Below are 16961 nucleotides of genomic sequence, written 5' to 3'. Positions count from 1 at the left end.
TTCCGCGCGGTCCACCTCTTCTTTCCTCAGCCGCGCGTCGGCGAGGCCTTCCAGCATCGTCGGCCAGAACCCGGCTTTGTTCGTCTTCGGGGCCTCGCCACCTCCGACCCGAATACCAACTGACGCCGAGTAGTGGACGGTCTCCGCGTGACGAGCCACCACCTCCTCCATCAGCCTTTTCATGTCCCCTCGCCCGACGTTCAGGTTCAGGGCCCTTCCGGTCTCGCTGGCGTGCACCCGACCGTTCCACAAGTACACCTCATTGCTTCTCATCACCTCGGCGAAGTCCCCGCAGTCCTTTCGGATGTGCCCAACCGCGTCACACCACATGCACCTGTTTTCCGCCAGAGGTCGTCGGTCGCGGGCCTGTTCGCCACCATCCCTCCGTGCCTGGGCGATCTGGAGATCCTTTACCATCCGCGTCAACTCCTCCAGAGCTGCTCCCCCGGACGAGCCCTTGACCATGCCGGTTGAGGCCGACCCGGTCTCGAGCCAATCTCGGGTCTCTTCCCTTCGTGTTGGTGGTGTTGGCTCGAGCTTCTTTGCTGCGACAGAGCCCGCCCCTGACGATCCTTTGTCAACCCATTCCCGCCGCTTGTCGAAACGGCCACAGACCCTTTTTACCACGGTGTCGTGAAGATTTTCGTCCATAGGCGGAAAACCGAACGAAGTAAGCAAACCCGCGATGTGCAACGTTGCACATCAACATGTCGTATTTCTATTTGTCGATAGTGATAAGTATGGTGCTAGAAATGCACCTTAGGATTTGTAAAGTGTAAAGGTGATGTGCTTTGCGCGCACATCCACGTGAGAGAGAGAGATAGGTACATAGTGATTCGTGTAGAGGTGGGAGTTAAGGCCCATCCTTCCCACCTCCCCTAAAATCAAGGGAAATATCCCCATTGATTGAAAGGGGATATTTTGTAGCACCTTTATGTAACGGTCTTCCCTCCTTGTGCTATAAAGGGAGAGGAAGAGCACCATTGTGGGGGTTGCCTATTTTGGAGTGCGAAAGGTATACCACATAGGACGAGCGTTAGGTTTAGGGTTTCTTTTCTTCTTCGTCGGATTAGGGTTTCGGGTTTATCATAGTCGTTTGGTGCGGCCTACGCGGCCGCCATTTTATAATCGGTTTTCGGCTCTAATATATCTTGTTGAGCATTTGGCCTCCATCTTCCTCTTGTTCATTCTTTCTCTTCTTGTGCTAAGCTCCATTCCGAAGTCCTATTCCTTCTCCCCTTCTCCTTAGTCCAAGAACCCCGTGGTTCCGCCCTTCTCCACGCACGCGCGTAACAACGCGACATCTTTGGTGAACCCGACGTGAAAGGCGGCAAGGGAGAAAGAGATGGAAGAAGGCTTCGACTTCGAGGAGATGATGACAAAGATCTTGATGGACGCCAGATGGAAGAGGGCGAGGCGAGAGGCGGCTCAACAAGCGGTCGAAAGGGTGGTCCGTCTAGTCGGCCGGTTCGATGGGAAGGAGGTCCCAAAATTTTTGAGAGCCTACGATGCGGAAATGACGGGGATGGGCGTGGACGAAGCGACGAGGCTAGAGTTCTTTCGTCGAGCGGCGGCCACATCAAAGTACGAGGAGGTCAAGGAGCTCCAAGAAGCTCACGAATCGTGGGAGTCCTTTGAAGGGGCTCTAATGGAGGCATACGGGTGCGCGGAATCGGAGGTAAGAGGTCGGCGAGAGTTCGATCGGTGGATGGCGTCGGCGAGGCGCCATCGGAGCGCAATAGAGGCATTCCGAGAGTTCGAGCGTCGTTTCTCTCAACTCTCGGAGTGGGAACGAAGATCGGTGGGGGCGGACAAAGTCCTCCTATTTTTGAAGACGGTCCATCATGAGGAGAGGATGGACATCATGTTCGAGCTTCAAGACGATTATGGGGCGCATGGTCTCACCGAGGAGTGGCCCGAAGTAGAACGGGTGTGCCGACAACATGATAAGAGGTGGTCGGCCACAACACGACCCGCGAGCGGCGGAGAAGAGAGGGCGGTGGGCGGCTACACACCACCGCCGGAAGAGAGCTCGATGCACGACCAACCGGAGGAGTACGACTTCGAGGCGTTGGTATGGGAGGCGTGCGAGATCGTGACGGCGAAAATCGAGGCCGGAAGGGCGTACGACGGTGACATGGGAGAGGGTGCGGAGCAAGCGACCCTCTTGCCTTGCGGTGAAGCGACGGCCATGGAGGCCGGTAACTACGGTTTCGGGACACGGTGGCCCGAAACATCGAGTCGGGAGGAGACGAGCGTCGGTGTCGCGACCTTCCACACACCGGCCCTAGAGGCTTCGGCGGTCGGCCCGAGTGCCCGCACGAGACCTAGAGCTACGGACGGTGGCGGCGGCAAGGCGGACAACCGAGATGAGGACGAGACCGGCGAAGAAGAGGCGGCGGCAAGCATACTCGATGCTTGCGAAACCGAAGACGGGGTAGCCACGGACGATGATGTCCGAAGGGAGGTGGCTACGGACGAGAGGAGTGGTGGTGTCGCGACCTTCCACACACCGGTCCTAGAGACTCCGGCACCCGGCCCGAGAGCCAGCGAGAGGCCTAGAGTGACGGACGGTGGCGGCGGCAAGGCGGGCAACCGAAACGACGACGACATGGGAGAGGGTGCGGAGCGAAAAACCCTCTCGTCTTGCGGCGAATGGACGGCCAAGGATGAGGCCGGTGCGGAGAGCGCCACTTCGAAAGTGGGCGGAAGATTCGGGGCACGGCGGCCCAAAACATCGAGCGGAGAGGAGGCGAGCGGTGGTGCCGCGACCTTCCACACACCGGCCCTAGAGGCTTCGGCGGTCGGCCCGAGTGCCGGCACGAGACCTAGAACGACGGGCGGTGGCGGCGGCAAGGCGGGCAAACAAAATGATGCGGAGAACGGCGAAGAAGAGGTGGTGGCAAGCATACTAGAGGCTTACGGAATCGGAGATGGGGGAGCCGCGGACAACGACGTCCGAACGAAAGCGGCTACGGAGACAACAAGCGGCGGTGCCGGGTCCTTACCCACACCAATCCTAGAGGCTCCAATGGCCGGCCCGAGTGCCGGCATGAGGCTTAGTGCGACGGGAGGTGACGGCGGCAAGGCGGGCAACGGAAACGAGAAGGAAGATTGGAGCGGACGGAGGCAAGACCCCTTGACACCGGGGCCGGAGACTACGGCGGTTGCACTCGGAAGCCAACATAAGACCGTAGAGAAGGGCGGTGGCCGTGAGGAGGCGTGGCCCGGAGAGAGCACATGCGAAGAAGGGGATACGGGGCCCGGAATGGGTGTATACGGAGAGTCCGACGGAGAGGATCGGAGCGGTATCGAGGAGCGAGTCGGGAACCGACCCAACCGAAAGGCGAGCCGGTCGGTAATCCGACCCGACCGGGAGGCGAAGCGGCACGATTGGAGGCCGAGGTGTACGAGTCGCAACACACGGTGGGAGCCGGTGAGCGCGAGAAGGGGGCCAAGCGGGCACAAGGACAAGGACTCGGTGGGAGACCGAGAGCGGAAGGAACCCTCCACACCTATGCTTAACACTTCGGCGGTTGCGGATCAACGGAAGATCGAGGAGATGGCGGGTGGCGGCGAGGAGTTGGAGACCGATGCGGGGGACGGGTCTACGGTGGAAGCGCGACACGAGACACGTGCAATACGGCCGCATGAGGGCCAAGCAACGAGTACGGGAATGATGGTATGCTCTACGGCGAAAGAGCACGGAAGGCGAAGGGAAGGCGGAAGATGCGTGATGGGGTCGTCGAAGGACCGAAGCACGAGCACGCATTCGGGGGAGAGCATCGACATACGGGGAAAGCCTACGGAAGGCAATCACGGAGCGGAGAGAGTCGGCACGCCGAGGTGTGCGGCACGGGAAAGGCGGAATCCGGCGTGCAGCCGGAGAGATCGGGAGAGCATCCGGAGGCTATACGAGGCGGACAAAAGAAGAGCAACCGGGTCGGCAACGGCGTTCGGGAGGACCGATCGGGGAAGAAAGCGCGGGCATCGGAAACGGCGGTCCGGATGTAGACGGTGGTTCGAGGAATCACGGTGGACGTGGCGGATCGGGTGGAGGCAACGACTCGGCGAACGTTGTCAAGTGTGGCGGATCGGATGGAGCCGACGGTTCGAGACCATTCGGCGGAGATGGTGGGCCGGAAGGCGACGGTGGTTCGTGTGGACGGGGTGGACTTGCTCGAAGTGGAAGACGAAGCCGGGCAAGCCCACGAGGTTGTCAAGGGCTCGGTTGGCCGCCTTGGCCGAAAATCTCGCGTTTTGTTCCCCTTTTGGCACATACCGGTGGATGTGCGGTTAGGTGGGGGCGGATGTCGTGAAGATTTTCGTCCATAGGCGGAAAACCGAACGAAGTAAGCAAACCCGCGATGTGCAACGTTGCACATCAACATGTCGTATTTCTATTTGTCGATAGTGATAAGTATGGTGCTAGAAATGCACCTTAGGATTTGTAAAGTGTAAAGGTGATGTGCTTTGCGCGCACATCCACGTGAGAGAGAGAGATAGGTACATAGTGATTCGTGTAGAGGTGGGAGTTAAGGCCCATCCTTCCCACCTCCCCTAAAATCAAGGGAAATATCCCCATTGATTGAAAGGGGATATTTTGTAGCACCTTTATGTAACGGTCTTCCCTCCTTGTGCTATAAAGGGAGAGGAAGAGCACCATTGTGGGGGTTGCCTATTTTGGAGTGCGAAAGGTATACCACATAGGACGAGCGTTAGGTTTAGGGTTTCTTTTCTTCTTCGTCGGATTAGGGTTTCGGGTTTATCATAATCGTTTGGTGCGGCCTACGCGGCCGCCATTTTGTAATCGGTTTTCGGTTCTAATATATCTTGTTGAGCATTTGGCCTCCATCTTCCTCTTGTTCATTCTTTCTCTTCTTGTGCTAAGCTCCATTCCGAAGTCCTATTCCTTCTCCCCTTCTCCTTAGTCCAAGACCCCCGTGGTTCCGCCCTTCTCCACGCACGCGCGTAACAACGCGACAACGGCCCAGTCGGCCATCAGCCCGTCATCAGTCTCCAATAGGAGGCCTACCTGCTCCCGATCCCGCTCGTCAACTGACTTAACCAACAATAGGACACGGCTTGTGTCCAGAACGGTCCGGTCAAGCACCGAAAGGCGCGCGAAGCGTTCCTCAAACTCCCGAAGGAGCACTGACGCGTTCCTTCCTTTGTCGGGGGTCTCCACCCACTCCATGAAGTCCCGCTTCGAAAGTCGAAGTGCATCTTCAAGCCCGTATCTTTCGAGGAGCCGACCTTCGAACTCCTCCCAGGTCCGGCTCTCGGCCCGTACCTCGAGCACCTCCGTATGGATACCCGGCGTCGCCACTCGAGGGAACCCGGCTAGACGCCTCTCTTCCGAAATGTCCCTCATTACCATCTCAGCCCGGTAGGACGCCAAGTAGCTCGTGGCATCCATTCCACTAAACCGGTCGATCGTACCGACAACCGCCTCGATAGCCCTATCAAGGGCGCCAGTGCCTTCGCGCGCACTCACTATACGGTCTACAGCCGAAGCCATGGCTTCTGCAAGGTCTGACCCCCTCATCTTCTACTCCTCTGCCACCTGTTCACGTCGGGTTCACCAAATATGTCGCGTTGTTACGCGCGTGCGTGGAGAACAAGGCGGGACCACTGGGGTCTTGGACCGAGGAATAGGTGAGAAGAGGGAGAGAGAGAGAGAGAGAGAGAGAGAGAGAGCTCACACACGTATAGACAGAGAAGTGCACGGGGACGTGGCCCAACAACACAGGAGACACGAGTTGAGAACACTAGCGTATGTATATAAATGTATGCAGAACACTCGAACGGTTACAGCCGACCAAGTCGGCGAGGTGGATGCCGACGCCTAACCACCCACGCACATAGGAGAGCAAGATGGAGATCTTGCCGGAAGCACACGGGAGTTCCACGGAGCAGGATCCGCCTCCCGAGAACCTGCGCCAAAGAAACCTATGGAGAACGACAGAGAAGAAGAGCTCGGTCCCAGTCCGACAGCACTTCGTTCCTTTTTGCGCGCGATCCCCCGTCTCCCTCTCCTTTATAGCTCAAGGAGGGAGGCCGTTTCACCCATTTACATCACATTAATTCTCTGTCCTTTCGGACAGAGATACTCCTTGATTTCCCTTATAGAATATTGCTACCTAGGATCTAACCTTTGTGCCTACCTATCTACTATACGACAAGGGACGTGCCCACGTGTAAGGGCTGGTTCACACACATAACACACGGTTTGTGCCTGGGGACGGTTTTCTTCACGGCAACGTAATATCAGCATCCGCCGAATGTCGCCATTTGAGCCGGACCCCATACATCGGAATGAATTACGTCGAGTACGCCTTTGCTCACGTTCCGCTCCTTCGGAAATGGGTGTCAGTGTTTCTTGCCGAATTGGCACGCTTCGCATACACCTTCAATCTCCTTCTCTTTGAATGTCAGGAGTCCGATGACGACTCCTTTTGATTTCATTTCTTTGAGTTTGTTAAGATTGATGTGGCCGATTCGCTTATGCCATAGCTCTATGTCGGAGTCGGCTTTCGTGCTTTTCGCGAACATGGTGGATTTCATCTCGTGCGAATCGAGAATGAACATCCGGCCCTCTCTTCTTCCGCGTGCGATGATTCAGCCTTCTTTTTCGATGAAGCACCCTTCTTGGTCGAATCGTACTTGCATCCCTTGCTCAACCATTTGGCCAACCGAGACCAAATTCTTCGTGATGGTGGGAACATGCAAGACATTTTTAATGTATGTTTGCTTACCTCTTTCGTCAAACGGAACATTGCTGATGTGCCGAATCGGGTGCATAGTGTCATCTCCGGTTTCGACATAACCGGGTCGCTCCGGCTCTCGAAGTTCGAGAAACCATTCTTTATGGTATGTCATATGGTTTGAGGCTCCGGAGTCAACAAACCATACGTCCTCCGGATTGAGGGCACTAGTTGAGGTAGAGGCCGACATAGAGTTTGCTCGATGTTTCATCATGAACATTCTGCCACGGTTGGAGTTGTATGCGTACATTCCGCCACGATCCTCGTAGTCGGAGTTGTGCCCGTACATTCCACTATACTCTTTGTAGTCGGAATTGTGGGCGTAATTCGTGAGTTGTCAGCTTGTGGAAGCTGATTCACGCATCTTCTTTCGGCACTCTTCTTCGTGGTGGCTGAGCTTTCCGCAATATCCGCATTCGGTTGCATTTTGATGGCTCGGGCCGGAGTGGAAGCTCCCCCTTCTTGCGAAGGTTCCTCGTTGGCTTCCGTTTTGCGGCCAAAATTAGGAGTTGTTATCGTAGGTCGGACCTCGTCCGCCTTGTCCTTGGCCGAATCGGCCTCTCGATCGTCTGCATCCTCTTCCTCCGTTCGAGTGCGTGTAGAGCATGTGGCCTTCCGACTCATTGCTCCTTGTACGCACGTGGTTTTCTTCGACCAATAGCATTGATTGGAGCTCGAACAAGGAGGGAGATTTCTCCCGTGCTAGAACGGTGGTTCGCATCGCGCCGAACCGTGGTGCGAGGCCACCGAGGCATATTTGCACCATCTCATTATCATCTATACTTACGCTTATTGAGCCGAGCAAGTCGCAAAGCTCCTTGATCTTCAAGGTGTATGTCGTGATGGACATGTCCCTTTGTTGAATGTTGTTCAACTCTTGGCAGAGTTGAAGCTTCCTCGCGGTTGTGTTGGCGGCGAAAATCTTTCGTTGATTTTCCCACACTTCCTTCGGCGTCTTGGCTTCGCGAATGTAGCCGAGCATGTGATCGTGAACACACGTCGCCAAGCAATACATCACGCGGCTTGCGGCTTGCTCCCATGTCGCGTATCCGGGAGCCTCTTCGGTGGGTCGGTCTTCATGCGCTCCTTTGATGTAGCTCCAATAGCCTTGTCCGACAAGGTATTGGTGCATCTTGTACTCCCAAGATGCGAAGTTGTTTCGATCCAACTTCTCGGTAGGGAGAGCGCTCCCCATTTGAGTATTCATTATGTCGATTCTTCTTCTTCTTCTTCTCTCTTCGAATGCGAGCTATGTCGCAAAGCTACGATAGCGATGAGCCGGTTCTTGGTCATCTGCGTGGAGCACAACACACGATCGCGATGAGGCGAATGGGCTAGATTGAGCTACCAAATCGCTCTGATTCCATGTAAAGAATCAAGAGATGGATTCTTGTGAAGCGGAATAGGTGTGAACTCTATGTGTGTGTGTGTGTGTGTGTGTGTGTGTGTGTATGAGATAAAGAGAGAGAGAGAGTATACGCAAGGTTAAGTATATTAACAAAGGAGAAAGACTCAACATTATACAAGGTGGGAGGAGGGTGCTTTATTTAGTCACCCTCTCTCTTCATTAACTACAAGACTCATGGAGCATGGGGAATGTGAAAGCTCATAAGTTATGTGTCATAGAATATGATTCTATGACTCATACTAAATGCTAGAATACAAAGTGGTGACATAATGGTGACTCTTGACCGTTGGAGTGTCTCTTCACTCTCAAGGTGAGTTCACACACTAGACCAAGTTGAGCTTGATTCTCAACAACAAAGAACCCAAGATCGGTCTTCCTGCGAAATTTGATGGGACCCTAGCACAGTTTAGAGGGTTTTTGAATCAGGTATGTTTAGTGATACAAATGCATCCTTCTCGATATCCCACCGATGCATCACGAGTGGGACTAGTAGGCACTCTCCTTAGTGGCTCAACGATAGCATGGTTTGCTCCATTGTTGGAAAAGGAATCTCCATTACTAAACAATTTTGAAGAATTTATAAGTGAGTTTAAGGCCTGTTTTGGAGATACTGACAGCATAAGGACTGCAATCAACAAAATCCGACGATTACGCCAAGGTGACCGTCCAGCCTCCGCATACACTGCAGATTTCCGCTTACTCGCTGCCGATATCCCTTGGGATGATCACGCATTGATGGAGCAATTTCGTTATGGTTTACGCAACGATGTCAAGGATTTACTCTTGACCTTCCCCGAAGAGCCAAAGTCATTAACAGAAGCAATCAGTCGCGCGGTGAGATGCGACAACCGCCTCTTCGAACGACGTTCGGAACGACAATTCCAGATTCCGAGGGCAAGATCAGAGCCTACCTACGCCTCAGTAGTAGCGAAACCTTTTCCGAGGGATTCATATAATGCGCCTCCAGTAAGTACTCCAACTCCGATGGAAATTGATACCACATGTCGTCGTGGACCGCTATCGGAAGAAGAAAAGCAACAACGCCGAGCAAACCGACTATGTCTTTATTGCGGTGGACCAGGGCATATCGCGGTAAATTGTCCCCATAGGCCAAGAAGGCAAGTAAACCAAATAGTTGCTAGTTCTGATTGTACTAAACCCGAGTCTATTTCAGTAGGGATATCTGATAGTCCTAATAGTACTAATAGCCCAACTCTAGCGAACAAATTTGATGTCCTTAGTCAATTAGAAGAAGAGTTAAACGACTAAGTCCAGCCAAAATAGGAGCCATTTGGTTGGACAACCCTAGATCTGTGCAGCCCATTAGTGGTTCCATTCCCTCTAAGCAAGTTAGCAATGTGTTCGTAGCCCAAGTAACAGTTAGTACTAAAAGTACCCCTCCAGTACATGTCTTAGCATTTCTAGATTCCGGAGCTAATTCTTGCTTCATGGATAGGAACTTTGCCCAAGCTCATCAAATATCTCTCAGAAAACTCCCATGTCCAACCTTTGTAGTAGTCATTGATGGTCGTCCCATTGCTTCCGCAAATATCATAGAAGAGTCAGAGCCCGTTAATATTATCCTAGATAATCTAGCATGTGTAGTATCATTTAATATAATTAGCATCCCAGAACATCCCATTGTTTTAGGATTATCATGGTTCCAATTACATAACCCAGACATAGATTGGAGAACAAGAGAAATCTGGTATCGAAAAGCCCGAGTATCTACTCATGAGATTGCAACCATTTCGCTACATCCGTTGCGGGAAGGACGCAAGGAAGAAATGTTTCTCTTCGCAATATCAGTAAAGCCCTCAAACACCATTAAAGAGGAGTCCACCGTTCAACTTCCAAAGAACTATCATCATTATGTCGATGTGTTCGATAAAGTACAAGCCAATACGCTTCCTCACCATCGACCGTATGATTGCCCCATCAATTTACAACCGGGGAAAGAGCCACCATGGGGACCGATCTACAATTTGTCACCAACCGAGCTAGAAGTCCTGCAACCCTATATAGAGGAGAATTTGGAAAATGGTTTCATTCGACATTCGAAATCTCCAGCCGGCGCACCCATTTTCTTCATCAAGAAAAAGGACGGATCACTTCGTCTCGTTGTAGATTACCGTGGCTTGAATAAGGTGACAATCATAAATAGGTATGCACTTCCCCTTATCTCAAGCCTTTTAGAACGGATCAATGGTGTCAGGTTCTTCACGAAGATCGACTTACGGGGAGCCTATAACCTCGTACGGATCCGACCAGGAGATGAATGGAAGACCGTGTTTCGCACCAGATATGGACACTTCGAGTATACAGTCATGTCGTTCGGCCTCACTAATGCGCCAGCAGTCTTCTAGCACATGGCAAATGATATATTCCGAGATCTCTTGGATGTTTGTTTGATCATCTATTTGGATGATCGACTGGTTTATTCGAAGACCCAAGAAGAGCATGATTCTCATGTATTGTTAGTACTAAAATGACTTCGAGAACGTGGTCTTTATGCAAAGCTGGAAAAATGTAGTTTTGGGTGCAACCAGGTGGAATTTCTAGGCTATGTCATTTCCTCGGAAGGCATCTCCATGGACCCAGCTAGGGTCAAAACTGTGGTAGAGTGGCAGACTCCGCGTTCAATGCGAGATGTGCAATGCTTTTTAGGTTTTGCCAATTTTTACCAAAAGTTCATACAGGATTACTCAAAGCTCGTTCTGCCTCTCACACAGCTTACCAAGAAGGGACAATCGTTCATTTGGTCTAAAGAAGTGGACATGGCTTTCGAGAGTCTTAAAAAGGCATTTACATAGGCTCCAATTCTAGCTCATGTCGATCCGGAAAAACCATTCATTATCAAAGCAGACGCATCGGATTTCGCATTGGGGAGCATTCTATCACAACGGGGTAATGATGAGAAGCTACATCCTGTGGCTTCACTCACGCAAGTTTGACGCCGCCGAAATCAACTACAAAATTCATGATAAGGAGCTATTGGCAATAGTGGATTCTTTTACGCAATGGAGGCATTTTCTAGAGGGATCCTCTCATCAAGTCACCATATTTAGTGACCACAAAAACCTTGCCTACTTTTAGGACACTCGTGTGTTAAATCGACGTCAAGCTCGATGGGCCCACTTCCTCACGCGTTTCGACTTCAAAATTACTTATCGTCCAAGGAAGCACCAAGGGAAGGCAGATGCATTATCATGGCGTTTGTACCTAGCACCGCGTCCCGGCGCGCCAGCTTTTGATAACCAAAAGCAAGTAATCTTGAGACCGACACGACTGCAAGCAACACAGGTCTTTGGCATGGCAATGAATTCCCATGTTATCGATACTATACGTGAGGACTTGAAGACCGATGCTTTCGCCCAAGCCATTCTAGCACAAATTGATCCCTCTCGAGCATCTTGTTCACCGTCGCAATCACCAGGTACGGACTATCAGCAATTCAAATACCATGATGGATTACTATTCTTTAATGAACTCTTGTATGTTCCTAATGGTTCTTGCTGCCTTCGAGTAGTCCAAAACTGTCATGACACATATACATCTGGGCATTTTGGTAGTACTAAAACATTAGATTTAGTACAACGATCATTTTGGTGGACCCGTATGCGATAATTTGTCGAAGATTTTGTTTGGACTTGTGATACATACTGTAGAGCGAAAATGCCAAGGCATCATCCATATGGTTTATTAGAACCATTACCAATTCCAAGCAAGCCATGGCAATCCATTGCTCTAGACTTCATCACAGATCTTCCAGTCTCTAAGGGGTTCAATGCGATTCTAACAGTCGTAGATCGATATACGAAGATGGCTCATTTCTTGCCATGTACTAAGGATATATCCAGTGAAGAAACCACTGAAATTGTCATGCGTGAAGTATGTCAGCATCATGGCCTTCCCGATAGTATCATCAACGACCGTGGACCCCAGTTCGTATCAAAATTCTGGAAGCACCTTTTTAAAATGCTCAAGGTCACGTGTAACCTCTCTTCCAGCTACCACCCACAAACAGATGGCCAAGCAGAACGAACAAATCAAACATTGGAGCAGTATCGTCGGTGCTTTCTAAGCTATCATCAGGATGACTGGGTAGATATTCTCCACTTCGCCGAATTTGCCTACAATAACTCTGTCCACGCATCGACTAAAGTTACGTCATTTTATGCTTATACGGGTGCTCACCCCCGGTGGTGTGTCTTTGAAACCCCAGAGTTGTCCACAAATCCTTGCGTAGAGGATCGTTTAGAGCGGTTACGCAAGATACAAGCCGATTTATCTACTCATCTCCAACAAGCTCAACAAACACACAAGGTTTATACGGATCGTCATCGACTCCCATCCAGTTTTAACATTGGAGATCGGGTATGGCTACTACGACGACACATCAAGACTACTCGCCCATGCTAGAAGTTGGATTATCGGCGATTAGGTCCTTTCCGTATTATAGGAAAGATTAATGATGTCGCTTTTCGTCTCAATCTACCTCCGCAACTTCAGATACATCCAGTGTTTCATAGTTCTCTCCTCGAACCCTATCAAGAGAGCACCATCCCAGGACATATTACACAGTCTCCACCTCCAATCGAGCTTGAAGATGGACCTGAGTACAAGGTTGCCGCCATCCTTGATTCCAAGATTGTTCGCAACAAGCTCTACTATCTAGTCGATTGGCTAGGATATAGTCCCAGCAAGCGTACTTGGGAACCGATAGAGAATGTGACCCAATGCTCGTCATCCTTGATTCTAAGATTGTTCGCAACAAGCTCTACTATCTAGTCGATTGGCTAGGATATAGTCCCAGCAAGCGTACTTGGGAACCGATAGAGAATGTGACCAATGCTCGTCATCCTTGATTCCAAGATTGTTCGCAACAAGCTCTACTATCTAGTCGATTGGCTAGGATATAGTCCCAGCAAGCGTACTTGGGAACCGATAGAGAATGTGACCAATGCTCGTGCTCTTCTTGAAGACTTCCATCGTCAATATCCAGACAAACCGGGTCCTCAATCCAAAACGACTCGTAACACTCGTCGTTTTAAAGGGGGGATAGTGTCATGATATGGCAAGACTCGAACCCATGACCTTATGCTACATGGGTCGAGCTCTTAACCATTAGACCGTACATTGTAATACGTAGAATATTATTTTCATTTATGTTTTATTTTCGGTTCAACGCCAGTCTTAAGCCTCCTAGCTACTACTGTACATTCTCTTCACATAATATATATATATATATATCTTTTCTTATCATCACTCTCTCTCTCTCTCTCTCTCTCTCTCTCTCTCTCTCTCTCTCTCTCTCTCTCTCTCTCTCTCTCTCTCTCTCTCTCCCCCTCTCACTCACTCTCTCCTTCTCTCGAGAGTTCTTCACCTCTCTTAGTACTAAAACTTCTTTTAGTACTAATTCCTTCTCTATCTTAGTACTATTCTTGACAGTCTCATAGTAATCTTGAAGAAATTTCTATTGATATTTTCCTTTGTACTATGTTGAACATGTGTCATCATATAAAACAAGCTTACAAATAATCCACTTTGCTCCTTTTCCAAGCTTGCACATATGTTATAAATGTCGAGATCATCACATAGAGTCCAAATATGTTGTTCCCACTAATTCAATGTCAAGATACCAAGAAACACAAAAAAATCAACATAGAGAGGTCATCTTTAGATTCCACAACATCTTGATCAAACCATCAAGACCCCCATCAAATATTATCATTTGTCCTAGCCTCTTGTATCTACAAGCTCAGTCGGTAGTCTCACTAGTTCCACTTCATGGCATGTGCTACTATGTTGATTGAGCCACTCTTTAATCTAGAGTAATCACATGTACATATGTTATTGTCAAATCTAAGCTCCTCCATTCAATCAATTGATTTGGATGGTACTTCAAAACTCTAATACCATGTAATAATTAGGAATTAGTGGAAGCGCTATCAAGCGGATCAGTCATATATCAATGTCATGTAGTTTAGTTAATACAAAGCAATAGAAGACAAAACCAGTATGATATTAAGGACATATGCATAATTATACAAAGATCGGTGACAATAGAGAGCAATTTCTCATGTGAGTAGATACAATAAGACTCAAAATGACAAGAAAGGAATCTAGCTTCTTCTTTTTCAATACTCTCACCTAGAGTATGCTCCATTAACCCTATTCTTCAACAAGATCATCTTATGTAAGAGGTTATTAACCGAATGGTCAACGTACATACATTACTTCAATGCATCTTATATTCCCTTGTTCAAGCATGTGGGATGGTCAAGATGGTTGAAGTTTGTCCACATTTACCCATGCTATGTTGTGTTTCATTGACACATATCTCTTATTTTAATTGCATTTATGAAATCCTGATCAAAATTACATGTAGGGTGAATTTCAATATAGGTTACCAAACTTGAGGCTTTAAGGAACTAGTGGCATTGATACGCTAGAGAAATTGAAGATTAATATCCATAATGGCCCATCTAGGGTTCAATCTTCTTATTTCCTAGTAATAGAAAAGTTAGGACAACACTATATAGTTATCCTTCAAACTGAGTTGTTACCTATGGTTTTCTAACATGTTGGTTGGAGATAATGTTGTCTTTTCATAAAGACAAAAAACTCAGCAAACAACGGGCTACAATGAAACTAGTTTTTAAGGTACTACCCTTATTGGGATTGCACGATTCCTCGTAAGATGTGATATTCATCATTTGACTTTTATGGCTTTTAAAATATTCGTGATTTAGTATTATGATTCCTTGTTCAACCTATTTACCTTTGATAGAACTGTTATCATCCTTGTTTTTAAAAAAGTACCTTACCAAAATAATCATCAACAACCTTATTCTCATTGAACTTGTTACGATGTGTTTCTTCTTGATGTACTTGGGTACCAAGGATGTCCTCAACATTATTATTGGTGCATTTTCTCCTTTCTAGCTAAATCTACCACTTTGATTTATCCCATGGAGTTGACGGATCCCTTATCATAATTGCAATCTATATTCAAATCGAGGCTTGTGGTTTGAGGTTTGAGCAATGTTAGACAAAGTCATTGGCACAATGTAAGTGTGCCATCGAGGTTCAAACGTGGATTTAGCTAGAATTCTCAAAAATTTGAATCCCATATCATCCACATTTTGCAACTCTGGCTATTTTTACACGTTACCAAGTAAAACAAAACTTAAACAAATGGTTATTTTCCATATTTTATATGAAAAATAAACTTTTCACAAAAGAAAACATAAAATATGAGCTCTCTCCCCATCAAGGCAAGAATTTGACGGGTGTCATGCCCATCAAATGCCATTTTGCCCGTCAAAAACATACACATAATAAAAATGCCGGTCAAGTGACATATAAAATTTAAATTTCCATTTTCATGTGAAAGGCCCCTACAAATTATGCATGTCAAATGACATGCTAAAATTCTATTCTCTATGTCATATATATTATATAAACATATGTCACTTATTATAGATACATACTATGAAGTGTGTGTATAATAATATATTTATACTTATGGTTTTTTTCCAAAAAATTATATGTTTTTATAACACGCTGAAAATAATATCATCATCATGTAACAATGATATATATTCTCAAATATTTATTATTTACTAATAATATTAGTTGAAATTTTAAACAATAACATTTACGAAATACTTTAAGAATGTATAGGTTTGATTTTAATGTTTTAAGTTTTAAGTAAAAACTACATTTTTTACTTACCTAAAATTTTACTAACCTTTTTTTTCATACTTATTAGCATAGATTGAATTTGACACATGCGTGATATTCGGAATACTTGAGAATACGAAATGGTCCCAAGAATGTTATAAATACATTCGTTTTGCAAAATAAATATGTAAAACATTAATTAATTCATTTTTTTTACTTAAATAAATTTAATTCACCAAAAGAAGAACAATCATTCATTAATAGATTATAAAAATATGATTAGTATTGACTCTGCTTTATCGAGTCAAATAAAAAAGGGAGAATTTATAAATCTTGGTTTTAATTAATTAATTTTTAAAAAAACGAATATTTTTATATTTATTATATAGAAAATGATTAGTGTGAAGTCCCATTTTTAATGTCAAGACTCAAGACAAAAATATCTATAAATTTTGAGAGAATAAAAAGTGAGGAATTAATGAACCTTTATTTTGTTTTATTTATTTATTAAAAATAAAGCGAATACTTCTACATACATTTATTATAAAAATTTATTGGTATCAAGTCCCTCTTTTAATGTCAAGCCCCTTTTTTTGTAGGGAAAAGCACCAGGATACCCCTAGAAGTTCGTCTATTTACCAGAATGCCCTTGGAAGTTCCAAATTTACCAAACTACCCCTACATTCAAAAAATTACACTTTATAAAGTAATTATACACTCAAATCTTTGGTAAATAGGGCTAGTTTGGGTCCATTTCTTCCATATTTGGTAAATAGGGCTTGTAGATTTGAGTGTATAATTACTTTATAAAGTGTAATTTTTTGGACATAGGGGTAGTTTGGTAAATTTAGAACTTCTAGGGGCATTCTGGTAAATAGACGAACTTCCAGGGGTATCCTGGTACTTTTCCCTTTTTTGTATCCTAGGAAACTAAAAAAGGAGGGAGTTCATGTACTCTCTTTTGTTGTTTTTTTTTGGGTTAAAAGAATACTTGACCATGCATTCGTATACGTATTCGTTTACACTCGAATGGGAAACCCCACGAATGCGAATACGTCAATTTATGCTTATTAGTAGAAACATTAACACAATATTTA

Source organism: Azolla caroliniana, unplaced genomic scaffold (genome assembly GCF_043228905.1).
Source record: "Azolla caroliniana isolate FFs.n. ecotype wild unplaced genomic scaffold, voAzoCaro1.0.p SCAF_2, whole genome shotgun sequence".
Taxonomy (NCBI): domain Eukaryota; kingdom Viridiplantae; phylum Streptophyta; class Polypodiopsida; order Salviniales; family Salviniaceae; genus Azolla; species Azolla caroliniana.
Note: the sequence above shows the minus strand (reverse complement) of the source record.